This window comes from Liolophura sinensis, chromosome 13 (assembly GCF_032854445.1).
Source record: "Liolophura sinensis isolate JHLJ2023 chromosome 13, CUHK_Ljap_v2, whole genome shotgun sequence".
Lineage (NCBI taxonomy): Eukaryota > Metazoa > Mollusca > Polyplacophora > Chitonida > Chitonidae > Liolophura > Liolophura sinensis.
The window spans coordinates 11,231,562-11,244,406 of NC_088307.1; positions in this window are offsets into that span (position 1 = coordinate 11,231,562).

Sequence of the window (12,845 nt, forward strand, 5' to 3'; positions counted from 1 at the left end):
AATTATATAATATAGACAACAAAATCTGTGCCTTTGACTGAAGTGAAAATTAGGTTTAAACAGCTTTGTTTGTTGAAAATATGGTCAACTGTCTTTTTAATATTAGCCATGCTCATGTACGTTGCATGCGTTGATCTGCGAGTATACATGCACACATCCGAAGCTAGGTACAGGTACTTCTGTGTCAGCCCAGGAGCGTTTCCCTGAGGCTACTAAATATATTCTGGGGATTCTGAGGGAACTCAAGCGACAGTTATCACCTGAGAAAGATTGCATTTCTGTTACAGGAGATTAATTAGACACATCAGCACACCTGGAGAAACGAAACATCAGCTCTGATTGGCTGCATGACTGCAGGCCTTCAGTTTTATTGATGTACTGACAGTCTGAAGAGGATTTCATTAAGTGTGCACACGTGTAAACAGGGTACAAGGGGACGAACTTAGTGCAGTCTACATTTGCAACAAGGTGCAAAACTTCAGTTTGTTGTGGAAGGTTGCTGCGTACAGATTGGCTTCGGTTTTGCAGTTTGACATTTTTGTCCTTGTCGTTCATATACAGGAAAGTCTACATGATTTTGGATTTATGTGGTGTAATACTGTCATTTTTCTTGAGCATTGACGTGTATAAATTCAGGTGTCCCCTTGCCTACAGTGTACATGTACATATACATGTATGTATGATGGGAGTCATTTTATGGGACCTGAAGCTGGGTTTAAAATGTTTTTGTTTTTTAGACTTATTACATTTACATGTAAATTAATGAGTTCTTGACATAGGTACATGTACATTTATTACAATTCCTGGGACCAGCATGGTGGATTTAGATGTATACATCCATAAGTTGCAGAAGTTTGTGATTTGATGGCTTTATACCTTGTGGATTCGGAGCATGTGTTGTGCATTGAGGTACTTGTGTGAGATAACTGTTAATGCACCACAAGATGACCCGCACACCTGTAGCCTGTAGGTGCCGCTGCCACCGATCGGGCAGTCTCATGGGGTTGGTTTGTCTCCCCTTAACCTCCGCACCCTGCCCCTTCTGTGAATTCTGTGATGTGCAAGTTGGGTAAGTCAGTGACAAGATTTTCAAAAATTGATTTTTTTACACATTGCACATGTAATTACGTATGTCAGGTGTAATTTTAGAAGTCAAATTATAAAGTTGAATAGTACATATATTTATAATAAAACAAACTATTTTTGTTTACATGTGGTATGTGTGTCAGATGTAATTTTAGAAGTCAAATTATAAAGTTGAATAGTACATATATTTATAATAAAACAAAATATTTTTGTTTACATGTGGTATGTGTGTCAGATGTAATTTTAGAAGTGAAAATATGAATTGGAATAGTACATATATTAATAATAATAATAATGCAAGCCGCTGTAATACATACATATGCCACGGGTGCGCAGTATATGTATTTACTTTATTCACAGCCTCTTTGGCATTGACTGAGGAACATTGATATGTACAGTAAATAGTGTGCGTGGCCAGAAACACTGTACCTGTATTAATATACCTGAGTATCATCATACATTCACAATGTGTATTATAACCTTGTTGATATTCACTCGTGTAGATTTTTTTGTATATATATATATATATATATATATATATATACACACACACACACATTTCTTTATGTACGCTTTTATAAATTGGGAATTGAAACCTGTCATTTCTGGGTCATTTTGAATTGTTAACCCAATATAGCTGTTTACTGTAATTCTTCTAATTTTTCGGACAACTTGTCTGCTCCTTTTAGCCAGCATACATGTAATTCTAACAGGAATGCGCAGTTTTGTTTTTAACTCACATTGTTAGTCTTTTTAATGAACAACATTAACACATCTTTACTTTTCCACAAAAAAAACAAAAAAAAACAGAGAGAGTGTACTTTTTGAGAGTAGAAGAGTATTTTTTGGCTTTTTTGCACTTCTAATGTCTGTCCCAAAAATAGGAAGAATCATGGTATTTATTTATTTTAATTGTTTTTGCTGGTGGCCAGTTTTATTGGTTGAGAAAACACAGAGTAGCCAAATAGTAACCCATCCAAGAGAACTGCATCGGGTAGGTTTTCCACGGGCTGTGCCTGGTTTCCTCCCACCTCAATGAGGGCCGCCGTCGTATAAGTGAAATATTCTTGAGTACGGCGTAAAACACCATTAAAATAAATAAATAAATAAATAAATAAATAAAGAGAACTGGATGGAGTGTTTCTTCCCTACATTCTCAGTTTCCTCCTGTCATAATGCTGGCCATTGTAGTATAACTGAAATATTCTTGAGTACAGCTTAAAACACCAATCAAATAAATAATGAAATCTTTCCAACATTAAAACCCCAAGAACAAAGTTTTTAGAAATTACTGTCAGTGGGATTGAACTCACGTCACATGTGACCAAGGGGTTGAAAGCTTACAAGCACCTTAAGTCAAGTCTTGGATGAATACACTGGAAATGACCTAAAATTTCGCCTATGACTAAGTTGATTAATTATCTTCATTCTGAGGGCTCTATTATCTTATACAAGTGAGTTGTATTTGTTTGGAAATGGAAATCGGAAGGTGGTTGTACTAAAAAAAATGTAAGCTTTTATACCAAAAGTAGTTATAATATTTGTTTGCCTCAAAAAATGCTTTTTGGACAGTGAATGTTTAGGCCCTTAATAGTCCATACATGTATGTGTATATATGTATATATATATATATATACTCTTTGTACAATGCTCAGTATACATATATATGTATATATATATTTATATATATATATATATATATATATATATATATACTTGAGGGGCCTCCGTGGCTCAGTTGGTTAGCGCATTAGCACAGCGTAATGACCCAGGAGTCTCTCACCAATGCGATCGCTGTGAGTTCAAGCCCAGCTCATGCTGGCTTCCTCTCCGGCCGTACGTAGGAAGGTCTGTTAGCAACCTGCGGATGGTCAAGGGTTTCCCCCGGGCTCTGCCCGGTTTCCACCCACCATAATGCTGACCACCGTCGTATAAGTGAAATATTCTTGAATACAGCGTAAAACACAAGTCAGTTAAATAAATAAATAAATAAATAAATAAGTACATACTGGATTTATGGTGATCCAACATAACTACAAGCCATAGGGTTAGCCATCTACCCATCCAAGTGGATGGATGAAATAGAAGAACTGGTGCTGTTCGGACACCCTGTTTTCATCGGTTTAAACATGGGAGAGTTAGGAGAAAATGAAATCTGGACACCCCGCTATAACAAAATGGCATATGAAAACGGGATGTTTGGACACCCTGTTTCACATTTCTAGCCACCCGCTGTTGCAAGCCCAAGCCCTCTGTTCTAAGTTTTCTGACATGTGCATGTATGTATGTGTGTATGATTGAGATTTAACGTCGTACTTAACAATTTTTCAGTCATTTTATGACGAGGAGGAGTCCTACTTCATGGACATAAACATCTCTCCTCTGGCCGTAAGTGGAAAGGTCTGTCAGCAACCTGCGGATGGTCGTGGGTTCCCCCTGGGCTCTGCCCAGTTTCCTCCCACCATAATGCTGGCCGCCATAGTATAAGTGAAATATTCTTGATTACGGCGTAAAACACCAATCAAATAAATCAAATAAATATACATCTCTCAGACTATATATGTACCTGTAGTGAATTAGTGAAACTTCAAAGTTTGAAGATGGCTAATTATAGTATTTGAAATCCTTGTATTTTTATGCTAAGGAAATCTGTACAAATGCTGCTGACACCCACCCACAGCTGTTGGAACTTGAGTCCTATGGTCCAATTTTACCCCGCCATTATGTGCATGCCTGCATGCAGTATCACAGTACAAAGGTTGTGACACATTACAAGTTGTAGACACAAAGCTGCCCGACAGGATAGTTAACTTAATTGTGTTCAACAATTTGTCATTTGTTTGTTCACATCTAACCTTCTCACATAATAAAGCTTTTGTTCTTGTGGCGCTTTTTCTTTGGCATTTGAAGTCAGTGTCGCTCAGGAGTCGAGTCAGAATTGCATGATGGCGTTGTGCAATTTGTTTACAGCCCCCTCGAGGCATGACACTTGCCCTTTTATCTTTCAGGAGAGCAATACTCTTAGCATTCACGGGAGCGCATATGTAAGTGTGAGTTGCTCCGATGTCGTTTTCACTAAAGAAAGAAGCATGTTGTGTTTTTTTGTTTTTGTTTTTCTTAAAATATCTGGCATTCTGGTGGTTTTTATAGTCTGACCTTTGTTAGGTGAACCTGTGGGAAAGTGTGAATTAATGTATGCGTGAGTCAGATGTAATTAAAACAACTAAATCTTTCAATGAGTGAAAATTTTGTTGAGTTTCAGCTTGTTTCAATGGACAGGTGTAAATGTAAACCTTCATAATTTGTCACATCATATACAAACAGTGTACCTGCCCTTTGTTATTGCACTGTTTGATTAATGCTGCCCTTACTTACTACTGATAAAAGAATTTAAGTTGACTCGTACATTTTAAGGTGTGCCGACCATTTTAAGGTTTGCCGACAAATGACATCAAGTTACAGGGTGAGCACAGTCATTGAAACTCCTTGAAAGACAAATACTCCTGGAATTTCCTTGAAGATCTGTGTTTGTCCCGAACTTAAATATTGTCTGCTGAATGCCAAGTCTGTATATCAGGAGCTCGCTGATAATTCTCCCATAATCAGGGCTTCCGCTGGCTCTCGCCATTGTCACATATTTAGAACAATTTTTGAAATGGCGATAAAATTTGAAAAACATGCTTTTGTTTTTGGCGACAAATTTATGTACTTAAGAAAAAATACAAACGTTATACCGAATCTACCATGAGAGTTTTCTGGGGTCTTTAGCAGATTTTCGCAATTTTTCCAATGAAAATAATCCACTTTCTTGCATTTCAAATGGCGTCATCTCAGCGAAACAACAACACAACACAGTTGTATAGGTTAAAAAGTAAATTAAATGTTTCAGAATATGTGCCATTACATAAATTTGTACGCCCTCTGGTTTTCTCCTGTCAGACTGTGTTACTCCAATACTGTACTGATCATAACGTTGCACTTAAATAAGCTGAATTTACAAATTAATTTCATAACAGATTTTTCTGATAGAGGAAATTACATTTTACCAGGATCCTACAGATAGGTTGAAAAAAGGATTGATTTTTTTTTTTCAAAAAAGAAAAACATGCTGCCAAGCATTGGTCCATTATTTTGAGGGCTGTTGTTCTAAATGTAATGTTTGATAAACTCCAGATATATCTGGAAGAGACCAAACTGATTCTATCAGCTACACCAAGTCAGATAAAAACGAATTAAAGAAGGAGACTTACAAGAGTCATGGCTGCTAAGGAAGTATGGCTAAAGAAAAATAGTATTTACTACAAAATCTGTTGAGTGGCTAAAGTGACTGGCTAAAAAAAATACTACCCAGTGGAAGCCCTGCATAATGAATGAATGAATGAATGATTATGGCTTTACGCCACATCGGCAATATTTCAGCCATATCGTGGCGAGCCCTGCATAATGATATATGGCGTTCATTTTTTTTTACTGAGCCAAAGCCAGGTCAAAGAATGTGTCGCATTACAGAGGTGAAGGGCAGATATTTCTTGCAAAAGCAAGCGTACTATTCAATATACATGCATGCGAATTCAAGCATCTATAATTCAGACTTAAACTATAGTCTATAAATTGCACCATGGTATGTTTGAAAACGACAAAAAACTCCTGGAAAACCCCTTGAAAACTCCTTGAATTTCATTTTCATACACCTGTACAAACCCTGAGTTACCCTAATTCTTCTATTAGTGGTATTAGTGGTGTTGAAAGTAGAATATTACATTTCTTTACGAGCCTTTTGGAAAAGTAAAGATATGAGTATGTTGTTCATTAGATGGCCTAACCATGTGAGAAAGAACCTCAATAACCTCAATGTGTAGTCATCACATCACATCAGCAAAAGACATACATATACGACTGCAAAACTGTAAAATGGAATAGAAAACTATACATGTATCATCATAAAACTGTGAAATTGTAATTTCATTCCTGAAGAACGTGTATAGCAGTAATAGATCACTTTAGAATCTGTGTAGCTGTAGTCAGATTATAAAGCTGTGTACTCTAATTCCTCAACCTTTTTGCATGTGAAGGAGCAAAGTTAAGAGCAGTTTATGCACATTTATAATTTGATTTTGGAGACAAAAATACATTGGTTGGATTGGCCATTTTCAGGGCTTCACAAAAAGTAGTTTTATCAATGTACACAGAATAATGCCTTTAGAATATGTTTAAATAAACACCTTGCAAATAGATAAAAAAAGGTTGAAAAATTACAGTACATGTAGTTGTAAACTCAGTGCAACAGTTAAGAAGTTGTAGTTGTAAAACCACTGAAGAATCTGTGTAAATCACATTCAATGTACATGTAACTTTACAATCTGTGCAGTTGTAGGTACTGTACTTTAAGAGTCTGTGGTTGTAATCACATCATGAAAGAATCCTGGTGGTTTTGATGTTACTTGACTGGGAATAAAATGTGCACAACTTTCACTTTGCATGCATTTAAATTGCCCTCCCCTCAGATGTATTCTTTAAAGGACAAGACAGCACCTGGGTAAAACATATTTCAGTTGAAAGCAGGATACTCAAGCTTTCTAAAAAGTTTTAGAAAACTTTATTATTTTGATGTGATTTCACCGAGTAATATGTAGAACAAAATGACAATGATGCACAAATGGCTGGTGTGAGTCGAGGCAGCCATCTTGAGAATTTTGTCCAATCAGACGCGTTGGTCTCAGATTGCATGGCGTAAGCCGTGACGTAGCCTTTGCCCATTCACTCCATGAAGTGACATATGATAACACAGAACTACTGCAGAAGACATCATCAGATGTAATTAAAACAGCTAAATCTTTCAATGAGATTTCTTTACAACGATTTAGTTAGGTGTTACCAAAGGGCCATTTCACAAAGTGTTGAGGGGCAGGTGTGTATCATTTACGGACCATCACAGACATAAAATGAGTTGATTTACAAGTTGCATAATATTCAATGACAGTGCCACAAATTACTGTATGTCAGACCGTGGCATACAGACTTGCCTTAAACTACATTCATCTCCCCAAATACATATTTTGTCATTCATTTTCGTGTTTAGTAAGCAGTTTCTACACAACAAGTATTGAAAAAGTCAGTGAAAAATTCAGTAGGAATGCCAAAGGTTTAAGGGAATGAGAAGACAACATCTCACCGGACAATGTTTAAAATTAATTGTATCTTATGGTATAATGTTTTTCTTTACGTTTATTACGACTGAATAATTTAAATTTTGTTACCTGGTCGCCCTAGTGTACAAGGGACGTTTTTTTCTGTTTTAAATACAGTAAAATTATTGAAACACCATGTTCAAGCCAAGGTGCTTTCTCTGACGTCCTCGATAACTAGGTCAGTGCTGCTTTCTTCTTAGAAGCCACCACTACAAGATTGGAGCATAAAGTCCAGGGACAGTTGAATGCCTACATTAGCTTCATTCATGCTTAGATTTATTATTTTTTTTTTTTGATTGGTGTTTTACGCCGTACTCAAGAATATTTCACTTATACGATGGCGGCCAGCATTATGGTGGGTGGCAGAGCCCGGGGGAAACCCAGGACCATCCGCAGGTTGCTGGCAGCCCCTCCCACATGCGGCCGAACTGTAAGCCAGCATGAGCTGGACTTGAACTCACAGTGATTGCATTGGTGAGAGACTCCTGGGTCATTATGCTGCGCTAGCGCGCTATAGATTTATTTCCATTTGTTTCAGAATTGAGCTTGAATCTAGTTGTACAACAATCCTACTGTAATTTTGTAAACATTTGGGTCAAAATCCCCAGAACAACCCATACTGAGGCTAAGATCTGAACCAGGAATACCCCAGGGTTCATCTGCAGCTAGGCTATTTAAACAGGGTCGCTGGAGTTCCTTGTAAATGATATAGTAGGCCTACTCTATCAACAGTTCAAGCAGTGGAAGAAATATTCTTCCAGTATGTCCAATTTCCGAGAAAGCTATTTATCACATGGACCTTCATTACCGAAGTCCATGACTTTTATCTGCCATAGGCTACTGCTTAGACTATTACTAGAGATAACAGTAAACATGATGTCACCTTGCTCTCGATAATGGGGATGTGCTTAAACTGTCAAGACAAAGTTTCTCACTAAACTTTTACTGGGTTGAAAAAAAAAAATGTACAAAAATATTTAATGCTGGTTTAAGGTACTTTGAATGATTGTCTTTCAGTGGACATAAACTTTAGTCCAATGCTGATTTCTCACTTTAAATCTGATTGTAAAAATCAGGTGTGTTAATTGTACAGTGTATAGTGTACCTGTTGGCACTAGTGCTTAATTCCCTTGACAGAAAAAAAAGGGGGTCTCTGATCCTTTAGCTTTGTGGTTACAAAAATGTCCATATAATCTGATGGATTAGTAAACAGACAATAAAGACCACAATGATGGTGGTAGGACTGTGTCTGTCATCTTTAATCCCATGAAGTATTTCACATATGACGGGGTGTGTTAAAGGTATACAATACATCTAAATGACATGGCGGTGGTGGGCATATTTGGATGCACTCTCGGCGAATGGCCTTTGAAGTTTGCAAAACGGCTGAATGTGATTTTTGTGGCTGATAAAACAGCAAAAGTCAGAGTAGTAGTTTCTGCTGTGTAATTTCACAAATTTTTTGCCACCAGTCAAAGCAGATGGGAGTACCTGATTTACAATGTTGAATTTCAATGAAACTAATATTCAGTAAACATGGCACAGGTACACGTGTAGGTATATATGTGGATCATCATGTACTGAACGTGAAACTTTGCTCCTACACGTGCAGTGAGATCTTGTGAAACTTTGCATGCCTGCATGCATTGGGCTCCTACACGTGCAGTGAAATCTTGTGAAACTTTGCATGCCTGCATGTATGGGGCTCCTACACGTGCAGTGAGATCTCGTGAAACTTTGCATGCCTGCGTGCATGGGGCTCCTACACGTGCAGTGAGATCTTGTGAAACTTTGCATGCCTGCATGTATGGGGCTCCTACACGTGCAGTGAGATCTTGTGAAACTTTGCATGCCTGCATGCATGGGGCTCCTACACGTGCAGTGAGATCTTGTGAAACTTTGCATGCCTGCATGCATGGGGCTCCTACACGTGCAGTGAGATCTTGTGAAACTTTGCACACCTTCATGCATGCTTCTCCTACAAGTGCAGTGAGATATTGTGAAACTTTGCATGCCTGCATGCATGCGGCATCTACAAGTGCAATGAGATCTTGTGAAACTTTGCACGCCTACATTCATGCGGCATCTACAAGTGCAGTGAGATCTTGTGAAACTTTGCACGTCTACATGCAAGGGCTCCCACAAGAGCAGTGAGATCTTGTGAAACTTAGAACACCTACATGCATGCATGCGGCTCCTACAAGTGCAGTGAGATCTTGTGGCCATTTGTCTAATTAAAACGGGGGCTGTTTGAAATGTGAATGTGGCTTATTTTGGTGTGGGCCGTCATTACCAGTATACATGTATCTCAGATTTATTTGTTTATTTGATCGGTGTTTTACACCATACTCTATATGGAACATTTCGCTTAAAAAATGACGGCCATCACTATTGTGGGAGGAAACTGGGCGGAGCCAGGGGTTACCCATGACTAATATCTGCATTTTGCTGTCAGACCATGTACGCCCAAATGGATTAAGTCAGCACAAGATTATGTATTATCTTAAAACTTCCTTACATTAGTGTACATGGTTGATTTTTAAATTATTAAATAATTATTTACATGTGGAAGGTGACTGGAATGCACATGTAGTTTATGTTTAGTTGTGCTTTTTTTTAACTTTTGGACTTTTACAGTGATCAGTGTATCTATGTTTTATTTATTTATGTATTTGATTGGAGTTTTACGCCGTACTCCAGAATATTTCACTTATATGACGGTGGCCAGCATTATGGTGGGAGGAAACCGAACAAAGCCCGGTGGAAACCCACGATCATCCGCAGGTTGCTGGACGACCTTCTCATGTACGGCCGGAGAGGAAGCCAGCATGAGCTGGACTTGAACTCAGAGCGACCGCATTAGTGAATGGGGTCTGGGTTACATTGTGCTAGCGGGCTAACCAACTGAACCATGGAGGCCCCAGTGCATCTATGTGCCATACATGCATGTTTACCTGTATGGACTTTGTCTGTAGTTTTTAGGGCTAAACCTTTTCAGCTCAAAAAGTTCAGCAGGGAAGGAGAAAACATTGAAACATGTACAGTTTATCAGCTTTTCTATGTCAGGGTTGATAGTAAGATAACACAGTTTTGTCTGTGTGCATGTATACTAGGAAATAGTATAAATGGAAGAAAATGGGGATGGTTGGAATGTGATGTAACCTGCATAGGTGCACGTGTAGAAATAATTTATATGCAAATAATATTGTATTTGCCCTAACAATTTTGCCTAACAAAATGTGTATTTTAAGAGGTTTTAAATGATTAGATAGATTCTGTAAATTACTTTTTCAAGTAGGATGTTATGTGTTAGCTTCCAAACAAACCTTAAAAAAAAATTCTAAGATAAGTGGTACTCAGAATCTGGTAAAATTAGTACTGTATTTCACCTAACCTAGCGTTTTTTTTTTTTCAAGTGACACATTTTGCTTGAATCTGACTGATTTATCCGATTTATAGGGCCACATAAGATTTTTTTGTGAAGTTTAATTAATTTCTATTCGGACAAAATTAAGCTGTGGCATCAAAAGTTTCATTTCAAGGCCTTTATGTGCTTCTGAAAGTGTACCAAACTTTAGTTGAAATATAACAACTTCAGTCTGTCTAGCCATGGACAAAAGCTAGAGTCAAATACCGTGATCAGCAGAAAATTAGAACATTTAAGGTACCATATAGCAGCCAGAGTTGTTGTGATTGAAGTGTAGCCCTGTACACATAGGGTAATGTGTATACAGGCTCAGGTTAAACAAGCCTAAGGGTTATTGCTGGACAAATGTCGGATGGAATTTACATATCCCTCATGCTTGACCAGGAACACCCAGATGTACCCTCTGACCTGTACATGTAATTGCTATACAGCTTTTCCTGTGCAGAAGTATATGTGTGCATAGAAGGCAGGCATTGCATAGCATTGCTAGACAGTTCATTATGTTGTTTTGTCATATTTCACATGTATATCATATGGTAGTCTGGATATGTGCATTCTTAAATTTGGAGATAGAAAAAAAAAATGGGGATGACAAGCAGGTTGGGAGTGGGGGGGGGGGGGGGGTTGAAGTAAGAAAGAAGGAAGGAAAACAAACATACATGTAGGTGCATGTGTAGATAATGTACCTTTGTCTTACTGCAACATGTATGCATCAGTAGGCTGGAACGTACAAACTCCTGTAGAACATGACATACAAGTACAGTTCCTCATTATCATAAAGTTAATTGCCTTCGAGTTTAGCTGATCTCTTGTGTAAATTACCTACGTGCACGTGTACATGTAAGCTCGTCAGCATTATAATTTCTGATACCGGAATAATGAAAAGAAAAATAATAATAATAATAATTTGCATAAGATGATAATCAAGTGTTAAACTATATTTTTGATTCTTTTCTTTTTTTTTTCTGTTTAAATACATGCACAGTATGAAGACTCTACACTGATACAGCAGTGCATTTAGAGCATAAAGCTCAAGACATTGTTGAAGGGGAGCCCTTTTACTTTATCATGTACCGCATGTATACTATCTTAGATTGGTGTAAGACGATTAAGAATATGTATTATCCTTCTTTTTGCATTGGGAAAAACTAGAAAAAACTAAAAACTAAAAACTAGATATTTGTGAATCTTCATTCACGATTGATTTTAATGATTAATTTCTAATTTGATTTCTCTTTACAGTCAAGGAAATTGACAGCTGTCTAGCCTTGTATGTACAGGTGCATGTACAAGTGTGACATTCGTTAGCAAGAAATGTTTTAACACCATTCAAAGAAATCATCAAATACACATATATACATGTATATATGTAGCAAGCTTGGGAATAATTTTAAAATTGGTGCAGGACATAATGACAGATTTTTCAAGTTATTTATTATTTACACGATGGTTTTGTCCTGTGTCAACAGTCGGGCCCTGTCAAAATATTATGTGGTACAGGACATTGTCCTTGACCTGCAGGCTTGCTTTAGACACCATATTTTTCACAATCTACCACGCTCATGTGTCAGTCGATCTGTGTGGGTAGAAACCTTCATGGATTTTTGTCAGTTTGCCCTAGAATTGAGAATTAAGGTCTGGCTGCGTCTGTACTTTGTACTGATTCATGCATTGCGTGAGTTGTTTACCTGTATTGTGTGATCTGTATCACACCTGTAATCAGACATCTGAGACATTGAGCTTTTTCACTCACATGACAATGATTGCATGGTGTTAAATGTACATATATGTATATATACTGCGTAGCCTTTCTTGACGTTATCAGCTTCCAAGAATATTTGTAATAGTCAAAGGTTCCATGTAAGAGTACGTGGTTGTTATCAGTAGTATAATCATGCTCAGGTGTGTTCAGGTGCAAATTGAGGTGGTGTACACACAAGTATATCTATATATACCTGACCATTGACGAAGGGCTGTTATGTACACAGGGCACTCCAGTTTCTTTCATCCATAAACCTGTCTGCCGTCGTGTAATTGAAAGAATTCTTAAGTACATCGTTAAACACTTGAATCAAATAAATATAAATAAAAAATTTATGGAGAGAAGCTGAAGACTTTCTCAGCTTAAAACAGAATTACGGGTG